Here is a 21,005-nt window from a genome sequence, read left to right as displayed (position 1 = left end):
TCTCCTTGCTATCCGTCTTTTAATTTTGTGACTGTGTTGCCATCTGCAGAGATTTTTGAGCCCAAGAATACAGAAGCTGCTGCTGCTTCCATTTCTTCTCCCTCTATTTGCCAGGAAGTGATGGGACCAGTTGCCAAGATCTTAGGGTTTTTTGGTGTTAAGCTTCAAGCCAATTTTTACAGTCTCCTTTTATTCTCATCAAGAGGCTTCTTAATTCCTTTTCACTTTCTGCCATCAGAATGTTACCATCTACATGTGAGGTTGCTGATATTTTTCCTGGCAACCTTAGCTCCAGTTTTTGATTTATCTAGCCTGGAATTTTACTTAATGTACTCTGCAAATAAGTTAAATAAAAAGGTGATGATATACAGTCTTGTTGTACTCCTTTTCCAATTTTAAACCGTTATTCCTTGCTCAGTGATCACTACTGCTTCTTGATCCAAATACAGGTTCCTGAAAAGAAAAGTAAGATGATCTAGCACTCCCATTTCTTTGAGGACTTGCCAAATTTTGTGGTGATCCACACAGTCAAAGGCCTTAGTTTAGTCAATGAAGCAGAAGTAGATGTTTTTCTGAAAATCTCTTGCCTTCTCCATAATCCAGCAAATGTTGGCAATTTGGTCTCTTGTTGCTCTGCCTCTTCAAAAACCAGTTTGCTTTTATGGTAGTTTTTGGTTCACAGATTGCTGAAGACCAGCTTGTAGAATCTTAAGCTGGCACATGAGATGAGCACAATTGTTCAACAATTTGAACATTCCTTGGCCTTGCCCTTCTTTAGGATTGGGATGTGAACTGATCTTTTCCAATCCAGTGACCAATGTTGATTTTCCAAATTTACTCAAATATTGAGTGCAGCACTTTCACAGCATTGTCTTTTAGGATTTTAAATGGGAGAGCTCAGCTAGAATTCTGTCACCTCCACCATCCTTATTGTTAACAGTTCTTTCCAGCTCCCACTTGACTTCATTCTCCATGATGTCTGGCTCTAGATCAGTAACCACACTTTTGTAGTTGTCAGTGATGTTAAGATCTTTCTTGTATAGTTCTTTCATATTTTCTTGCCACCTCTTTTTAATATCTTCTCCTTCTGTTAAGTCCCAACCATTTTTGTCTTTTATCATGCCAATTTTTTCATGAAACATTTCCTTGATATCTCTCATTTTCCTGATGAAATCTTGTCTTTCTTATTCTGTAGTTTTTTCTATTTGTTTGCATTGTTCATTTAAGAAAATCTTCTTATCTCTCCTTGATATTCTTGGCATTTCTGCATTCATTTGGATATATTTTTCTCTTTCTCCTTTCCCTTTCTTTTTCATCAGTTATTTGTAAAGCCTCGTTAGACAGCCATTTTGCTTTCTTACCCTTCTTTTTATTGGGAATTTTTTTTGTTGCTGCCACCAGTACAATATTGCAAATCTCTGTCCATAGTTCTTTAAGCACTCTACCAGATCTAATCCCTTAAGTTTATTCATCACTTCCACTTCATAGACAAAAGGGATGTTATTTAGGTCATATGTATATAGTCTGATGGTTTTCCCTATTTTCTTAAGTTTAAGTCTGAATTTTGCAATAAGAAGCTCATAATCTGAGCTATAGTCAGCTCCAGGTTTTGTTTTAACTGATTATACAGAGCTTTTCCACCTTCGACTGCAAGGTATACAATCAATTTGATTTTTTATATTGACCATCTGGTGACATCCATGTGTAGAGTCACCTTATTGGTTATTGAAAAAGAATGTTTGCTGTGACCAGAAAGACATTTTGACACAACTATTAGTCTCTTCCCTTCTTCATTTTGTACTCCAAGGCAAAACTTGCCTGTTATTCCATTTCTCTTTTGGTTTCCTAATTTAGCATTCCAATATCCTGTGATAAATGTGACATCTTTTTCATCTGTGTGTGTGTTTGTGTGTGTGTGTATGTGTGTGTTACTTGTAGATAATGCTATAGATCTTTATAGAAGTGGTCTGCTTTGGTCTCTTTGGCATCAGGGGTTGGAGCATAGACTTGTATTAGTTTGCCTTGGATCCAAACAGATATCATTTTGTCATTTTTGAACTTCTACCCCAGTACTGCTTTTTTCACTCTTTATTAACTGTGAGGGCTACTCCATTTCTTCTAAGGGATTCTGGCCCACAATTACCTGAACAAAATGCACCATTTCCATCCTTTTAAGTTCACTGACACCCAAGATACCAATGTTTAATTGTTACATCTCCTGTTTGACCATATCCAAAGTACCTCACTTCAGATCTTAGCATTTCAGGTTCCTGTATGATATTGATCTTTTCTCTTGTCACAAGATGCATCTGCAGCTGACCCTCCTTTCAGCTTCTTTACTAGTACTGGAGCAACTTGACTGTTGTTCCCCAATAATATGGTAGACACTTTCTGACCTGAGGGCTCATCTTCTGCTGTCAAATCACTTATTATTTTAATACTGTCCATAGGGTTTTCTTGGCAAAGATACTGGAGTGGTTTGCCATTTCCATCTGCAGTGGATCACCTTTTGTCTCCACTATAATCTGTCTGTCTTGGGCAACCCTATACAGCATAACTCATAGTTTCATTGAGCTGTGTAAGTCCTTCTGCCATGTCTCCCTCACTCAAAACAAAGTCAAGTTCAAGTCATGTCATCATTTCTCTGAAGGCATGGTCTTTGGCAACAAAGGATGAACCTCTGAATGGGGACCCAGTTAGCTGGGTAACTAAGCTCCTCCTCTCCTGTCTGTCTCCCCCTCCCCTTCCTTCTCCTCTCCAAAAGAAAATAAATTTGGATGGCCAGAAGATACCCAGTCAACTTGAGTTTACTGGCTAGATTCCCTTCCTTTTTCTTTCCTTTCATTTTTCCTTTTCCCATCCCTTCCCTTCCCTCCCCTCCCCTCTCTTTCCTTTCCTTGCCTTAAACCTACTGCACTCCGAAGCTCATACACTGGATGACACTTGGCCCCTGCCTAAGGGCTCTCTTCTGGACCTTCCTGGCTTCAGAGTGATTTTCAATAGTAACTATTGCTGTTTCTCTCCCAGCCTGATGTCATTTTTTCTATGCCTCATTAAAGGGGCCATCCCCTGGCTACTTCTTAAAGAGGCCTATTCACTGAATGGGTGTTACCTCACCCTAAGTGAGTACCAAGGTCTCCCATTGCATCTTGGGTCATCTCCAGTCATTCTGATGAATATCTGGTCACTGGATTCAGATGACTCTGGAGGAGAAGTGAGGTTGGTGATCTTGCACAGCCCTCCCTCATTCAAAACAAAGTCAAGTGCAAGTCATGTCATCATTTCTTTGACAGCATGGTCTTCTTCAGCAACGAAGGACGAACACAAGCCAGGCAGTGATCCAGGATCACCAATGTAGAGACAGTAATTAAATCCATGAAGGTTGATGAGATCACCAAGTGAAGTAAGAGAATAGGTCCCAAGATAGCACTGTGAGGAATATCTATAGTTAGAAAGTATGATGTGGAGGAAGATCCAACAAAGGAGACTGAGAAGGGACAGCCAGGTAAGAGAAGAGCCAGGAGAGAGTGATGCCTTGAAACTTAGAAGAGAGTATCTAGGAGGAGAGAGTGAACAGCAGTGTAAAACACTACAGAAAGGTTAAGAAAGGTGAGGATTGAGAAAAGACCATTGGATTTGTCAAGGAAAAGATAATTGGTACTTTGGAGTGAGCATTCTGGTGGAATGATAAGTTCAAAAGCCAGATTGTAAGGAATTAAAAAGAGAGTGAGAAGAGAGAAAGTGGACACACCTATTGAAGAAATTTAACCACAAAGGACAGAAGAGATATAGGACTATAGTCAGTGGGGATGGAAAGATTCAGTGATGTTTTTTTTCAAGATGGAGGAGATATGGACATGTTTGAGCGCAGAAAGAGTCAATAGAGAGGGAGAGATTGAAAATGAACAAGTGAAGATGACAGAGGGTAATCTGTTGGAGGAGATAGGATGGAATGAGACCACTTGAACAAGGAAGAGGTTTAGTCTTGGTATAAGGGACAAGGCCACTTCATCATGTGAGACAGAAGTGAAAGAGGAGAGACATCTGAGTGATGGAAGATTATAATAAAATGGAATGAAATGAAATTCTATAACCCCATATTCCTCTTGGCACATGAGTGACTTGATAGTGTTGACCTGAAAACTTGGTTAAAGAAAAGGCAACAGGCTAAATGCATACATTTTATGATTGAATTAATTAATCAATTCGCCATAAAGAAAACAGTTCATAGCGCTATGGAGCCAGGATCAGAACTGGCTGACAGTACAGAAATTGACTGTCTTAAGTACATTTTGCCATGAGGAAGGAGTTCTCTTAGATAAACACTTTGTAAACAAAGTGGTGTCAGTTGAGTTTTATGATCCCAAGGTGTGGGCATCTTCTTTCTGTAGCATATCTCTGGGATTTAAGATAAGGAAAAGGTCCCATCACTCAGATAACAGACATCCTGTCCTAAACAGGCCTTTGAAGTTGTTTATCTTAACAGAGTTTGACAAAAGCTGAAGTCATACCCCAAGATATTTTTGTTATTCTCTTAACACTAGGATGCTAGAAGAAGGGTCGGATAAGGAAGTCCCATTTGCCCATCAAAAGGCATCCTCTAAACAAAAGAGACTATTAGGTCCAGGCTCTTCTTAATTCAAACTTTGGCCCTTATTAAAGTCTAAAATTTATATTAAATATTATCAATAGTAACATAATTGCAGATCTTGGAGCAAAAAATTTTCTGTTTTTTTCTATTTCTTATCATGCTGTAGACCATCAGGTCCATCCATGATAAAGGGATGAGGAGAAGAAAGACATATTATGGGAAATTATAGTCAATAGCACACAAGGTACTGATATGGGGGGAAAACTGAGCAAGTAACACTATTTACCTTATATTTAGGACTAAGGGGCTTTCTAGCTTAGGATGTTGGGAAACCTCCTTGTCAAGAAGCTCCCTCTGCCAATGAAAGATTTATTCCCTTGAACTAAGTGGCATCTCTCTTGGTTATCTGGGAAAAATTTAACTTTAAAATGACAGAAAACATGGGAATAAAGACGGAATTTCACTCATAGAACTCATACTAAGTAAAAATAATCATCAAAAATATTTGGTTCTGGTTTTTAAAAAAAGTCAATTGGTGGAAGAGATTAGCTAAGGAAGAATCAGGAAAAGTTAAATTCAAGGCACCCAATTTTTTTTTTTTGTAATCAATCAAATATTTATTAAGCACCTTTATATGACAGATCTTTCACCCCTTCCTGACCTTCTGTCTCAAAGAGTGAGGATGCTCTCTATGCCTCTCACACTCAGTCTTTTATATAAATCACAATACAAGTCAATCCAGTATTTATCATGTGGAGAAAAGAGAAGACTCTGTAACGACCCCAAGCCCTCCACTCCCAGGGGAAAGACAGGAATAAAATGCCTATGGCCCCTAAGGGCAGAAGCAGCCTTAAGAAAGAAGTCTCACATTTTCCTGGCTTTTTTGAAACACTCAGGGAATCATTTGAATCTCCCAATTTTAGGGTGGAATGAGAAGAAAGAGAATGGTAATGGAAGATCAAACATTACTCTCGCACAGGACTTGGGAGAGGTCTTGCCACACAGAGAGCCTCCCCTACCATACCCCAATTTGGAAAACAAAGTGAGCAACAGACCAAGATCAGAGAGAGGTTTCTCCAGCAATAGGCTGCCCACAGGTAGCAGGTAGGAACAGGAAACAGTAACAAGAAACCCCAGCCAACCCATAACCTTAGAGACAGATCTTTGGGAGCTGTGGCTGGGAGCAGATATGGGCAGCTGGAGGGCTTTCATCCACGCTGGAATCCAAGCCTGGAGCTCTCCCCTGGCAGGGAGAGATGTTTTGGCAGGCCAAAGGAGAACCAAGGGGTCAATATGTACCAATGACTGAGAAGTAGGGCTGTCTTCCCCAAGTCAAGACCAGGAGAAACCCCAAGGGGAGAGGCTGAGGTCAAGGGTGGTCATACAGGGAGTCGCTTCACTGAAGCTGGGCTCAGTTCAATCTTCCAAAGTGCACTCCCCATTCTTTGGCCAGCTCGGGCTCTCAGCTGCTCACACATTAAGGAGCAGATTGTCCACTTTTCTCTATTAGGGCCACGGCCATACTTTCCTTTGAAATATGTGGACAATTTAGCACCTGCTTTCAAAGGGGTTTGGGGGATGGGGGCTCTGTGTATAGGCACATCTACATTTGCTTCCTCCTCCTGATTTTATGGGAACATTTACAATAGATAAGAGACTCTAGGCAAAATATCCTCCATGGGAGAAGACAACCAGATGGGGGGCCAGTCCCTCTGGCTTGGGGTTCCTACTTGTCCACCCACTCCATCCTCTCATAGGAGACCCCTCCTCCAAGGTCTAAAAACACCCCCAAGACAGGAGAAAGGAGCTGCACTCACATGGCAGTCTTTGGCTAGTCCTTACAATGAGGCTGATGCCTCTTTCCAGGCAGTAGTGAGAGAAATTCCAGGAAGACCTGGGCTTAGATCCCAATTGTGACAAAAAATGGACAACTGACCTGTCACCGCTTCCAAGTCTCAATTTCTTCACCTGTAAAATGGGGATAATAATGCGTTGCACACCTGCACAAGGTGGTTGTGAGGGAGGAACTCTGTAAACTATGAAACACTATAGAAATGGGGATAATGATGATGAGGTACCAGCCCAAGCTAAGACCTTTTCCCCTCTGATGGGGAGGGCTTTTGTCCCATTAGTCTGAAGGGCCTGGAAAGTCTGGCCTTTGGGGAGGCTCTTTGGACTCCTCTTCCATTTCTCCACAGCCAGATACTCCCAATCTCCTATTTAGCATTCTTTTGATATTCCTCCCTTTGATCCTTTTACCAGCCACTCACATCAAGATCCTCCCTAGAGTCTATCTGTATTCACCCCAGGGTACTAGTCATTCCCATACTGTCCCATCAAGACCATCCCTGGGACCCCAGACTATGTGGTGACACCTGGATTCTTCCCTCAGTTTTTTTCTGCATTTAAATTCCATCTCACCTGCATGAAGGTACTCAGACTCAATCCAGATCAGACTCTGTCTAGCTGAGATTCTATCTGGCCAGCTTGGGAATCCAGTGTTACAAATGCTTAGGCTCCTTAAGAGTCAACCCAGTATGGCGAATCTTTAATAAACTTTGTTTTTCTTTGGCTTTAAGAAGGTTTGTGTTGAATTCATTCGAGCAGGACCCAGCGTATCTGTATTTTGGGGTCCCCAGCACCCCTGAACCTCGTCAATGATACAGGAGCTACTGACCTCAGCTGGTCAGCTGATTTTCTTCTAGATTCATCCACTGTGGCTCCCACTCTCCCTAGGTGCCAGCATTCTCCAGTTCCCCACTAATGATTCTGCCCTGCACAGACCAGATCTGTCTACCATCATATCCTCTCCTGTTCACCCCTGGGGGGGTTCTTCCCTTCTCTCCACCTCCCCCTCCCCCAGGCCCACCCCAAGGTCTCTGACCATCTCTGTGTCTTTCTCAGCCTCTTTGGGGAATCACTGCCTCTGGGCCTTCTTCATCTCCAGCCCCTTCACCCACATGTAGACTGAGGAACCACCCAGCACCATTGTGTTGCTTGTCTACCAGAGGAAGCTTTTGGTCTCCTCAGAGTAGAGTATGACCAGGACTGTCTGGGCACAAGCTTTGGCTGTGCCCAACACATTGTGGTTCAGGAGGCTGGTGAATTTGATCTGCAGGCCTGTCACATAGCCTATGGCAAAGCCAAAGAGCCTGCCCAGAGTCATCATGCCCCAGAAGTGGGTGCTGTCAAGCTTTTTGAGGGTGGCCAGGGTCTGCAGCTCCCCAAAGAGCAGCAACAGGGGGAGAAAGAGGATGCAGGCATCAGCCAACAAATGCTGCCATCCATCTCCAGCAGCGTTTTCTTGATGGCATTGGGGGAGACATAGAGGCTGGGCAGCACCCCAAACAGGGTATCTACCCACAATAGGGTGCCTTCTTTTCCCTCTTGGTCCACACCAAGCCAAAAGCCACCAAAGATGATGCCACAGGTGAATAGGGCATAGAAGGAGGTAGTCTGCTTGAGCAGCAGGTAGAAAAGTAAGACATTGAAGACTGTGGTGAGTGAGTTGCCCACATTGTAGAAGACCACCCCAACATGCTTGAGACAGAGGTTGTCGAAGGTGATCATGTTAATGAATACTATGGATAGGGGTAGGATGCTCTGAGAGACCTTTATGTCCATCTGTACAGAGGGGAAGTCCATGGTGCTCAGCCAACAGGTAGCCAGCAGGCTGAGGGCCTTGCAGAGCAGGTCAGTGGCCAGGTACTGGTAGAAGGTAACAAAGAGTGGGATGTCCAGGAGTAGTGAGGGGCTGTCCAGCAGGTATTTGTTCAGGAAGACCATTGAGATGGAGATGACACAGTAAATGTTCACCATCAGCAGTCCCCTCAGCAGAAATGACTTCTCATGCCCTGGCTCTCCCTCCACTGGTACCTCCAAGACCCTTTTAAGGGTCCTCAGGATCCTCAGGATCCTGGAGTGCTTCAGAAGGGTCCTGCCTGGCCTGAGTGCCAGCCCATAGCACCCCAAACAGACCTCAAGGCACTCAATGTTTGATAAAAGATAATGTAGTGGGGGTTTGCGAATTGATTGGCCTCCTGGAATTTGTAGCTTAGATTTTCTCTCAGTCCAGAGAGAAATGTAAACTACTTCAATCTTTGATCTGGAAAGCATACTTGAGTCCCCCCAGAAACTGTTAAAAAGACACACACCATCTATGAGACAAGGACCAAGAGGAAGGAGTGGGAACCACAGCAACAGTCAGGAGAGATGGTGTCCTTGGCTCTACTCAGGATTTGCAGAAATGAGCCAGAAAGAATTGGCAGCCAGAAGCTACCAGTTGTATCCACCTTTTCCAGGACTGAAGGAAATTTTAAAAAGAAAAAAATCTGCTCTTTCCCTTTCCCCTTCCCATACCTATCCAGTAACAGACTTTGTAATAAATTCTGCTTGTTTCTTTTACCTAAATGTTTCCTTCCCTGATTTGTGCCTCAAGCGCAAAGAAACCAGGAGTTAGCTAAAAGAGAGAAAAATTTTAATTAGGTTATTCCCCAATTGATGAGTGGTCAAAGGATAACAGGCAGTTTTTCAAAGCAGAAATTAAAATTACATCTAGTCATTTGTATCAAAAAATGCTCTCAATCATTGTTGATTAGAGAAATGCAAATTGAAACAATTTTGAGATATTGTCTTATGCCTATCAGATTGGATGGAATGATAGAAGGGGAAAGTGACAAATGTTGGAGAATATTTGGGAAAAATTGGGACACTAATACATTGTTAGTGGAATTGTGAACTGATCTAACCATTTTGGAGGACAACCTGGAATTATGTCCAAACAGTTATGAAACTGTGTAAACCCCTGACCCCTCAATACCACTGTCAGGTCTGTTTCCCAAGGGGAAAAGAGAAAAAAACTTATACGTTCTAAAATATTTTTAGCAAGCTCTCTTTGTGGTGGTAAAGAACTGGAAATTGGGAGGATACCCATCCACTGGGGAATGGCTGAACAAGTTGTGGTGTATGATTGTGATGAAATACTGCTGTGCTGTAAGAAATGAGCTTGTTGATTTGAGAAAAATCTGGATACACTTGCACAAAATAATGAAAAATGAAATGAGCAGAACCAGGGCAACACTGTATACATTAATAACAGTATCATTCTAGGAATAACTGTGAATGCCTGGTCATTTTGAGTATTATAAATACTCAAATTAACTGATGACCTATGAAGGAAGATGCTATCCACATCCAGAGAAAGAAATGAGAAGCAGAAGTTATATGTATTATGATTTTACATGCATATACATATAGATATATACACACAGAAATATATAGACAAAGATGTATATCTGTATATACATACAGAGAGACAGACAGACAAAAAAGGACATTTCTGTGTCTAGTAGTGACCTTCTCTAGTGCAGGATGGGAAGGGAGGGAGCTAAAAAGTGCACAATAGGAAACAAAAGAAAAGTCAGAAAGAAGAACAAAAAAGCAGAGTAGCTTTTTAAAAATGATGTGTAATATTTACTACATAGTTATTTGGTTGTTTTTTTTAAGTAAACAATGTGAAATAAGATTCATGGTTTTATACTGAATCCCTTTTTTGTGTGTTGTGCTATGTACATGGAAATGATTTGGATTTCTTTTTGTATTGAAGTTCAAAATGAATTTTAATTTTTTTTTAAAATTAGGCCAGAGAGCTAAACCAAATTGTCTGAATGTTAATATTTTTTTCCTAAAATAGCTCCAAACTATTTTATTTCACTTTTCTTCTGATGTAAACTCTATAAAATTGAGAGACCACATAGACTTAAGGGTTATTGTTTTGCCAATAAGTTAAAAAAGCAAATTTATTGTTATAACAGGGAAAGGCTAATTAAATCTCCAGAGAAAATGGCGTAGAGAGGAGAGAGTGGTGATGAGAGAAAAAAATCCCACCCTATACTAGTGGTGTTCAATAGAACAGGGGCCATCAAACCATACATAAGAATCCCTGAGGGCAGCACACTGATTTAGGAAACAACATATTAACATTATATTTTGTTGCATTTGCTTATTTTGTTAAATATTTTCCAATTTCATTTAAATCTGATTCAGGAGTGTCATGGGCCACATGTTTGACACTTCCACCCTAGACTCCCCCGTAGGGAGAGAACAGGAAAGTCCTGGGAAGGATTTAATTCTTCCTTTATCCCTCAGGTAGGAAGGAGCAAAGTTCCACCCTCAACTGCAACAACTTCCACTGCTACAAGGAGGGGAGACTTCATCTGGAATAATTTAGAGGCCTTTTTACCATTTGTGAGGATCTATTAGGGAAATTCTCCATTTAATCCTCTCATTATCAAATAACTGAATTTCAGGGATTCAGTTGAGAAAATTCACCGTTTTCCTCTTTTATTTTAGACTACAATTAAACAGACTTCTTTTCCTCAGTGTTTTTCCTTATAAGTCAGACTAGTTTCTTTGAATGTGAGTTCATATTTGAACTCTCAGGGACTAATATCTGTTATATCACTATACTCATTCATTCAAGATCATCCAGGTACTTCAGTTATTGGAAAGCACATGATTCAAAAGTGTTCATTTTTTTTCTTTTTGTTTTTAATTAGACCTAGACTGGCTTGCCTTATTGTGATAGCGCTATTGAGTTCCACAGGATCAGCCTTGCCCATTGACCTGGAAACTCCAAATTGTTCCTTCTCAATAATTCCTTTGGGGAGTCCCAAACACATTCAGAGTTTACCTGATTCTATTTTCTTTCTTTTTGAACTGAGTCTGCTTGTTCTAATGAGGGATGAGTATGGACCTCCAACTGGAATTCCCTTACAGGGATACTTAGACAAATTTGGGGTGCACTCTGTTGTTTCTGGGATCCAGAGGAATTTTATAGTTTAAACTTGGTCTGTGGATATGGGCCACAACAGGAGCACTGAGATAGTGGAAGAGGGAGAGGGTAATTCCCCAGACCACCCTCCCCTACTCAATACAAGTTTGTTGGAGCACTTGGTACCTATCCAAGTGTTACTATACAAGTGCTAAACCAAATCAATTTGCTTTATCACTGACAGAGAAGACTTGGAAGTCTACCTGCCATGACAAACCCAGGAATTATATGATCTCAATTACAAAACACTTTTCATACAAATACAGATCTAAACAACTGGAGAAATGTTAATTTTTCATGGGCAGATCAAGTCAGTACAATAAAAAATTATGACTCTACTTAAATTAATTTACTTATTCACCGTCATACCAAACTACAAAAAAAATTTCATAGAGTTAAAAAAAAAGTAGTTTTTTTCTGGAGGAACAAAAGGTCAAGGATATTAAGGGAATTAATTGGGGAAAGGGAAAGAGTGAAGGAAGGCAGCATAAAATTTCAAGCTACATTACAAAGCAGCAATCATGAAAACAGTCTGGTATTTATTAAGAAATAGAGTGGTTGGATCAGTAAAATAGATTGAATACATAATACATACTAGTAAATGACTATAGTAATCTTGTATTTGATAAAAGATCCAAGCTCTGGGGACAAGAACTCACTATTTGACAAAAATGGCTGGGAAAATGGAAAGCAGTTTGGCAGAAACTAGAGATAGACCAATGTTTCACACCATATACCAAAATAAAGTCAAAATAGGTACACGATTTAGACATAAAGGCTAATATTGTAAGCAAATTAGGGGAGCATAGAAAATGAATAAGGGGAGAATTTTATAATCTAGCAAAAGATAGAGAGCATTATGTAAAATGGATAATTTTTATTACATTAAATTAAAAACGTTTTGCATAGACATAACCAAAGCAACTAAGATTAGAAGAAAAGCAGGAAATGGAGTGGTGGTAGAAATTTTCAGAGTATGTTTCTCTGGTAAAGGTTTCATTTCTCAAATATATAGGTAACTGAGTCAAATTTATAAAAATATGAGTCATCTCCTAATTGATAGATAGTCAAAGGATATGAACAGGCTTTCAGAAGAAGAAATCAAAGCTGTCTATAATTAGATGGAAAATGCTCTAAATCATTATTGATTAAAGGAATGCAAATTAAAACAACTCTGAGATACCACCTCACACCTATCAGATTGTCTAATGCGACAGAAAAAGGAAATGGCTAATGTCGGAGGGGATATGGAAATATTACTGGAAAACAATTTGAACTATGACTAAAGGGTTATAAAACTGTGCATGCCCTTTGATCCAGCAATACCACTACAGGTCTGTATCCCAAAGGGATGAAAGAAAAAAGAAAAAACCCTATAAGTACAAAAATATTTACAGCAGCTCTTTTTGTGGTGGCAAAGAATTGGAAATTAAAAATATGTTCATTAACTGGGGATTAGCTGAACTAACGATGGTATATGATTTTGATGGAATACTATTTTACTGTAAGAAATGATGAGCAAGATGCTTTCAGAAGACTGGTGCAGAATGAAGTGAGAACTATGAATTGACATGAGCTGATGTAGAGTGAAGCGGGCATTAGCACAAGAACATTCAACACAGTAAAAACAATTTTATGTAATGATCAATGGAGTGGCTTGACTATTCAAACCAAAGCAATGATCCAAGACAATTGCAAAGGGCTTATGGTGAAAAATAGAGAACTGATGGAGTCTGAGAGCAGATTGAAGCATAATTTTTTTCACTTTTTTGTACCATGGCTAATATGAAAACAAATATTGTGTGATTTCATATGTACAATGGAGATCATATTTCTTGCCTACTCAATATGTGAGAAAGGGGTAGAAGGGAGAATGAGAATTTAGAACTCAATGTTGCTGTTTTTTAATGAATGTTATAAATAAGTGTTATTTTTAAATAAAAGCAATGAAAGACAGAGGCTTGTATTTTTTCCTAGAAATAATAGGGAGCTATGGGAGCTGATTAAGCGGACAGGTAACATGATCAGATCTGTGCTTTAGGCTTTGGTAGTCACATGGAATATGGGTCAAAGACTTGAGGTCAGGAGACCCATTAGAAGGCTGTTGTAGTTAGGTAGGCCAGAGGTTATGAAATCCTGAAGTATCTTATTGGAATTGAGAGCTAGACTTGGAGTCAAGGAGGACCTAAATTTGAATTCTGCATAAAATACTTACTAGTTGTGTAATTTTGGACATCACTTGACCTCTCTCAGGCTCAGTTGCTTCTTCTGTAAGTTAGAGACCATAGAGCACCCACATCTAGTGACCTCCCATATTTTATTGGTTCACCTCCACAATAACTCACATCCATTCTCTTCTATCTACCTGCACTGGGTTCAAAGCCTCTTGCCTGGACTATTGTAAAAACCAGCTAAAATCCCACCCTTTGCAAGAATCTTTCTGAATACTAATGCCTTTTCTCTACTGATTATCTGCAATTTATCCTGAATACCTCTTGTTTGTACATAGCTGTTTGTATATTGTCTCCCCAATTAGAGCAAGAACTATTTTTAACTTTCTTTGTATCCCCACCACTTAACCAAGATGCCTGGCACCTTGTGGGCACATAATGTTTCTTGACCGACTTAATTGACAAGTTGACATTAATTTTCCTCACAATCTTTATTCCAGCCAAACTGGACATCTGTTCCCTGAATTCAATGACATTTAAACTCCCACCCTTATACATTCTCATAGGCTGTGCTTCATGCCAAAAAATGCACTTCCTCCTAATTGCTGTCTTTTCAAAGTTTTCCTTTGAAATTCCTTCAAAGTTTTAGCTTAGATGATGCCATCTCTGGGAAGCCTAAGCTCCACCTGCCCCCATCTCCACCCCTTCCACCATCCTTGGCGTTGTCTCTTTTTCCTTAAATATCCCCAAAGCGTTCAGCTTCATCTTTCCTCCAGTCATACCCTGACATATATATTCAGCATTACCTGTGCACGTTATTCCTGTACCTCAATAAAATGTAAGCTCTTTGAAATTAGCACTGTGTTTTAGTCATCTTCAAGCATAATGCCTTCCACATAGTAAGTGATTAATCAATGTTGTGTGTGTGTTTAATTAAATGGAGATGGAGAATGGAGGTTTTGTCCACTTCATAATTTTTCCTGGTTCTAATCTTGATGAATGGTTTTGGGAACCCAGACCAAGTTTTTCCCTCTATCCTGTCCCCCTCCCCTCTTTTCTGTCTCCTGCACTGGGGTTTGATAAGGCCCAGGACATTTATCTAGTGTCAGACAGTTGGTCTCCCCTGATCAATCGGTAGCGTCCCATCAGGGTCACATGACCACTATGTGGTCACTGTGATAGTCTCAGGACACAACATTGCAACAGACCCATAAAGATAATCTTAACAACCCTATTGAGGCTGCAATGGCCTTTCTGAGAACTCCAGGGCTATGTTTCCCTGGCCCCACCCTTCCCTAAGGATTTGGATTATTTAATTATTATTTAAATACATGGTCTTTTTTTTTTTTAAATCACTTTAAAGGATTAAAGAATGTAAAATCATCAAGAACATGGTCTCATTAATCTGAGAGCTACTTTATTACCCTGAATCCATCTTTTCTCCTAATTTTCTCATTAGTTAAAACTAAGTCTGAGTATCTAGGGTTACCTCTCCTATCACCAATCATCAGCTGAACAGTGGAATATGCTTGTATGTGCTCAGCTCTGAATATAGCCAGAAGGGACATAGAGAATGATAAGCAGAGCTAGCCTTGAACACACAAATGACCAGTTTTCAATACATTGGGTAGTGTGACTTGGTGGATGGTGATATATTTGGAATCAAGAAAACTGGAGTTCAAATTCTTTCTCAGACACATTCAGTTACTCTGAATCTCAGTTTGTTCATCTGGAAAATGAGAGGACTGAATTGATCTTAAGTATTTTTATTTTGTTGTTTAATTGGGTTTTTAATTTGTTGGTTTTCTAGAGTTTTTTTAATTGCACACCTAATTCATTGATTTATTATTTCTCTATTTTAGTGAGGAAAATATTTAGAGATATACATTTTCCCCTAAGGACTATTTTGGCTGTATCCCCAAAATTTTGATCCATATATGTCAAGTATTTATATTAATTCATTGTCTATGGTGTCTTTCAGCATAATTTGTCTTATCTTCTTTAACCACGGTAACTTTTGCCATTGACTTGTCTGAGATAATGAATATGCTTTTTTTGAGTTCAGCTGAAGAATAATAGTTTTTATTGTTGTTCTGGCTTCATATTTTAACTGTGTGTTTCTTTTTAAAATAACATACTTTTGGATGATGTTTCTAATAAATTCTGTTATTTTCTTCCTTTTTATGGGTGAGTTTATTCCATTTATATTCATAGTTATAATGATTAGTTTTCCATTTCCCAACAATTTATCTTATGTTTTCTTTTTCCCTCTTCCCCTGCCTCCTATCTCTGTCTTTACAAAAAAGAGAGTGATTAAAACAGGAGTGTGTTCAGTACTAGTACTTCAAATGACTTCACCTTTGTATGGACCCTTCTTATTGCTAAGTGAAGCTACTTTTTCATGTTTTCTCATAACTTGTGTTAATATTTCAATTTTCTACTCAACTCTGATCTCTTTATTAGGAATACTCAGAAATCTTCTGTTTCATTAAAGGTTAATTTTTCCTCTGCAGAATTATAAAAACTTTTTTTTTTTTTTGCTTTTTCGGGGGATGTTTTGCTGGGTAAGTTATTTTTGGTTGTAAGCCTCTATATTTTGACTTTCAGAATGTTGTGTTTTAATCTCTCTGCTCCTTTATAAGGGTGGCTAATCAATCTAGTGCAAACTTGACTATGGCTTCTTGGTATTTGAATTCTTTCTTTCTGGCTGCTCGCATCATTTTTTGTTTGACCTGGAAGTTCTGGATTTTGGCTATGACATTCCTGGGAGCTTTCATTTTGGGGTTTCTTTCAGGAGATGACCAGTGGATTCTTTCTATTTTCACTTTTTGCCTTCTGGTTTTAAGAGAACTAGACAATTTACTTTCCTGCTTTCTTGAAATGTGATATACAGGGGTTTTTACTAGTATTTTAGGGTTTGGGATTTTTAGTCTTAGTAAGCAGGTAATTCAGGACTTATTTTCCCAATCAGTTGTTTTTCATGAATTGACTTACATTTTCTTCTCTTCTTTCTCCCAGAATTTTGACTTTGTTTAGATACTTCTGGTTTTCTCATGAAGTCATTAATTTCTATTTGATAAAATTCTAATTTTTATAGAATCCTTTACTTGAGCAAGATTTTATATTTATTATACTAAACTTTAAATTCTCCTTCCAAATCTTTTCTCCAGTGCTTTTTTTTTCCCAATTTTTTTCCTCTAAAATAATTTCATTTGTAATCTGAACTCTTTAAAAAAAAATCTCTTGCTTTATTCATTAGCATTGGTAAACATTACCATCATTCAGCAACCTTTCTCACATTGAAGTTCATGCTTTCCAAATTTATCCAGATCCAAGTGACTATTTTACTGATCTCTAGGATATTCTTCCTCCTTTCTCAATGAATTGAGTACATGGTTCACAGTTTATTTGTACTTGTATCCTCAGTGCCTAATACAGTGTCTGTCATATAGTGTTTAATAAATACTTGACATTGATAAGGTACTTGTTGAAGTCAAACAGCCTCAAATAGCCTGATCTCCCATTTCCCCACTTTGCTCAATTCCCATACCTACTCCTCAATTCTATTTCAGTGATCCACAGAGATTGTCAAAATCTTTGATCTATCCATTACCCATAAAAGTCCTGCTTCCATGACTGAGAACTGAGAAATTCCTTTATCTGATCACAACCTCCTATCACTATATCTCTCCCTTTGTTTTATATTCTTTTCCTCACCATGACATGTAATCTCTCTCCTCTCTGGTATCACAGAATCACAAAACTGGTCAATTGGGACTCTTCAGTGAACTTCTAATCCAACCTATTTACAAAAGGAACGCCCACTATAACATACCAGACAAGTGGTCATATTTTGCTAGGCTATCACTCCTGCTTTGTCTGCCTCCTTCTGTCTCAATCTCAACCTTTTGGGGACCCTGTTGGACTCTAAACCATCCTCTACTCTTGAATGCTTTACTCCCTTTTACATTCAAAGATTGGATCTTGTCAAAACTTGATCCTGGATTTATTTCCTCAAACCACTTCCTCCACTCCTACTCAGCTGCTGCAAGCTGGAGAAAGTCATGCAACTGTACTGATGAGGTCTACTACAAATCTGTATTATCAAATCTCAAGTGTATAATCACTGAAAAACAATCCTTTTAATCCTTCATACTCTTCTATCCCATTCTCAATAATGGCTGTTCTGAAAGTTTCTTTTCTTTTTTCTAGGCTTCCACAGTACCTACTTCTCCTACTCTCTTAGCTGAGCCCCTCAGTTACTGAAAAATAACAAAACCATTCACCAAGAGATCCCTACTTTCCCTTCTCCCCACCTACCAACCCTTCCTTACTTCCCATCTCTTTTACATAATACCCCATCATATCTTCTTTTATTCCAATTTCTGTTAAAAAGGTGTCCCTTTTCACCAAGGCCCCCTCTACATGGGCCCATGTATCCCATCTCGTCCCATCTTATCCATTAGATTACTCCCAATCATCATCATCATCATCATCATTATCATCATCACTCTATTTTTCACTTTGTTTCTGTCTACTGGTTCCTGCTGACCACAAATATACCCGTTACCCTGATCCTTAGAAGTAAAAAACTCACTAGATCATCATCTCTGATAACTATCACTATTTCTCTACTGTTTTTCTTAGGAAATCTTAAAAAAGCAATCTTCACAAAGTGACTGTTTTCTTTCCTCTTTTCATAGTACACTACAATATGGTTTCTGATCTCTTCATTCCTCTGATCTTGCTCTCTCCAAAGTTACCAATGATCTCTCAAATGATAAATCAAATTTCCTCTTCTCTGTCCTCATTCTTTTTGACCTCTCTATGACATTGACACTGCTGATCATCTCCTGGATACTCTCTCTTCTCTGGGTTTTCAAGATACTTCTCTCTCCTGATTCTCCTTCCACCTAATCCTTCCTCAAGTCTCCTTTCAGATTCATCATCCATGTCAAGTCCACTATTGTGAGTAAATCCCAAACTCTCTTTTCTCTATATACTCTCTTAATTGACCACCTTATCAGCTCCCATAGATTCAATGACTACTTCTGTGCAGATTTTTATATCTGGTCCTAGTCTCTCTGCTGAGTTCCAGTACTGGATCATCAAATGCCTATTGGACACTTATAACAGGCTATCTCAATTTGAATGTCTAAAACAGAACTTCTCTGCATCTACTTCTCCTCCAAACTTCACTATTATTGTGAAGACTACTATCATCCTTCCAGGTACCTAAGTTCACAACCTTGGTATCATCACACATACCCAATTAAATTGCCAAATCTTGACATTTCTATATTTACATTTTCACCACCATCTTAATTCAGGTCTTCATTACTGGACTATTGCAATACCTCCTATGTGGATTCCAAGTCTCTCCCCACTGTTACCAAAGTGATCTTCCTGAAGCATAGATCTGATCATGCCATTCCTCTAAATAAACTCCTTTCTTGTTTTTATTCTTATTGTTTAGTCATTTCCAGTCATGAGGTTTGCTTGGCAGAGATGGTTTTAGAGTGGTTTGCTATTTCCTTTTCCAGCTCATTTTCCAGATGAGGTCAACAGGGTGAAATGACTTGTCCAGTGTCACATAGCTAGTGTCTAGGGCCAGATTTGAACTCAGGTGCTCCTGACTCCAGGTCCCAAACTCTTTGTCCACTGCCCTACCTAGCTGCCTCTCCTAGTACCTCTAGGATCAAATGTTTATGTTTTTTAAATCTCTTTACAATCTGGCCTCAACCTACTTTTCCAGTCTTCTTAAACTTTAGTCCCCTCCTAGAACTTCTTGATCCAGCTATATTGACCTACTCAATAGGTTTTACATACACATTATTCCATCTTGTCTCTATGCTTTTGCACTGACCCTCCTCCATGCCAGCAGTGTACTTCATTATCTCTCCCTTTAGAATGACTAGTTTCCTTAAAAACAACCCAAAAAACCCTGTGGTTTCCTTCAAAATTCAGCATATCACACAGTCTACAAGAAGCCTTTCCTGATGCCTAACCCCCTCCCCCTCTTTCTAGTGCATTCCCTTGAATACATTGATATATATAAAACAGTATTTTATATGTAGCACATATAATATAAATTACATAGAATATAGTTTATTAATATATTTATATGGTTTATATAATAAACATATTATATATATTTATATATAATGTATACAAGGAAATTTACTAGTATACTTATACACATATGCATGTGTGCGTATTATATGTATGTATATGTATACACACACATACTTGTGCATGTACATGCTATCCTATTATAATACAAGCCTCTTGAAGTCAGGGATTTTTTTTTTTGTCTTTTTATCTCATAGACATTTTTTTCATTTTTGTCTCTGTATCCCAGTTTTTAGCAAAGTTCCTGACACATAGTAAGATCCTAATAAACTGCTTGCTTGCTGACTGATAAGATCTGAAACAGGTCAATAAAGTTAGAGTCTCCTGTGAATTACAATATTTTTAAAAATGTCTTGTCTTTTTTTTACATCATTATTTTCCAAAGGCTCTCTTCCTCTCTCCCCTTCTCCCCTCCTCCAAAAATGACCCTTTCTTTTAACAAAGCATGATTAAGCAAAGCAGCAAGCTGGCCACATGGGAGAGCCACACTATAGCCAGTCCACCACCAAGCTGGCCACATGGGAGAGCCACACCAGAGCCAGTCCACCACCTCTCTGCTGGGTCAGAGGCACCCCTGAAGTCACCACCATTCTTTGCATTGATTGGGTTTTCATCAGTGTATACAAGTCTTCACAGGTTTCTCTGAACTCTTCATCTCCGCATTTCTTTCGGAACAGTAAGATCCATTCCATTCCATTCATAGGTTACACTGGCTTCCGCCATTTTGCTACACGTGGTGCCGCCATTTTGTCAATCAATGGGTTCCCACTTTCCTTCCAGCTCTTGGATACCCCACCAAGGGCTGCTCTCGGGGTGGCCTCCTCCTTTGACCTCATCACCGCCTTCCTGGCCTTGGACCCTCTCTGGACTTGGGATCTCCTTCTTCTTTCCCAGCTCCACAAGTCTACGACCTATGAACCAGCACCCACTCCTTGAAAAACTGGACTTTGACCACTTGGCTACGTGGACTCAATTTCCTCGTGACTCTTGAGCCCCAGGGCTGGAGTAGAGGAAGGAGTCAACTCTGGAAGGTCACTTTTCCCACTTTGGACACTAAGATATCAGGGAATGGGGCAGGGGGAAGAGTCTCGCCTCAGACTTGCCCAAAATCAATACGACAGCCCAACTACTTCACGGTTCTCCTCAGGATTCTTTCTATTGGCTGAAGCCCGACTGGCCTCCCAACAATGACAACTGTGATTGGTTGGAATCTGGACGGTTGCTAAGGGGATTGGTGCGGACGCCGTTGGAGGCGTGCCGCAGACTTTCAAACTTAAAT

At 39.4% G+C, this 21,005-nt stretch overlaps 1 pseudogene; it reads right to left on the bottom strand.

Annotated features, from left to right (window-relative positions):
- Positions 1-7,406: 7,406 nt before the first annotated feature.
- On the bottom strand, positions 7,407-8,707 carry LOC140520012 (GDP-fucose transporter 1 pseudogene; annotated as a pseudogene).
- Positions 8,708-21,005: the final 12,298 nt, after the last annotated feature.

Source organism: Notamacropus eugenii, chromosome 1, assembly GCF_028372415.1.
Source record: "Notamacropus eugenii isolate mMacEug1 chromosome 1, mMacEug1.pri_v2, whole genome shotgun sequence".
Taxonomy (NCBI): Eukaryota; Metazoa; Chordata; class Mammalia; order Diprotodontia; family Macropodidae; genus Notamacropus; species Notamacropus eugenii.
The sequence above is the reverse complement of the archived record's forward strand: the minus strand, read 5'-3'. Positions and strand labels throughout refer to the sequence as shown.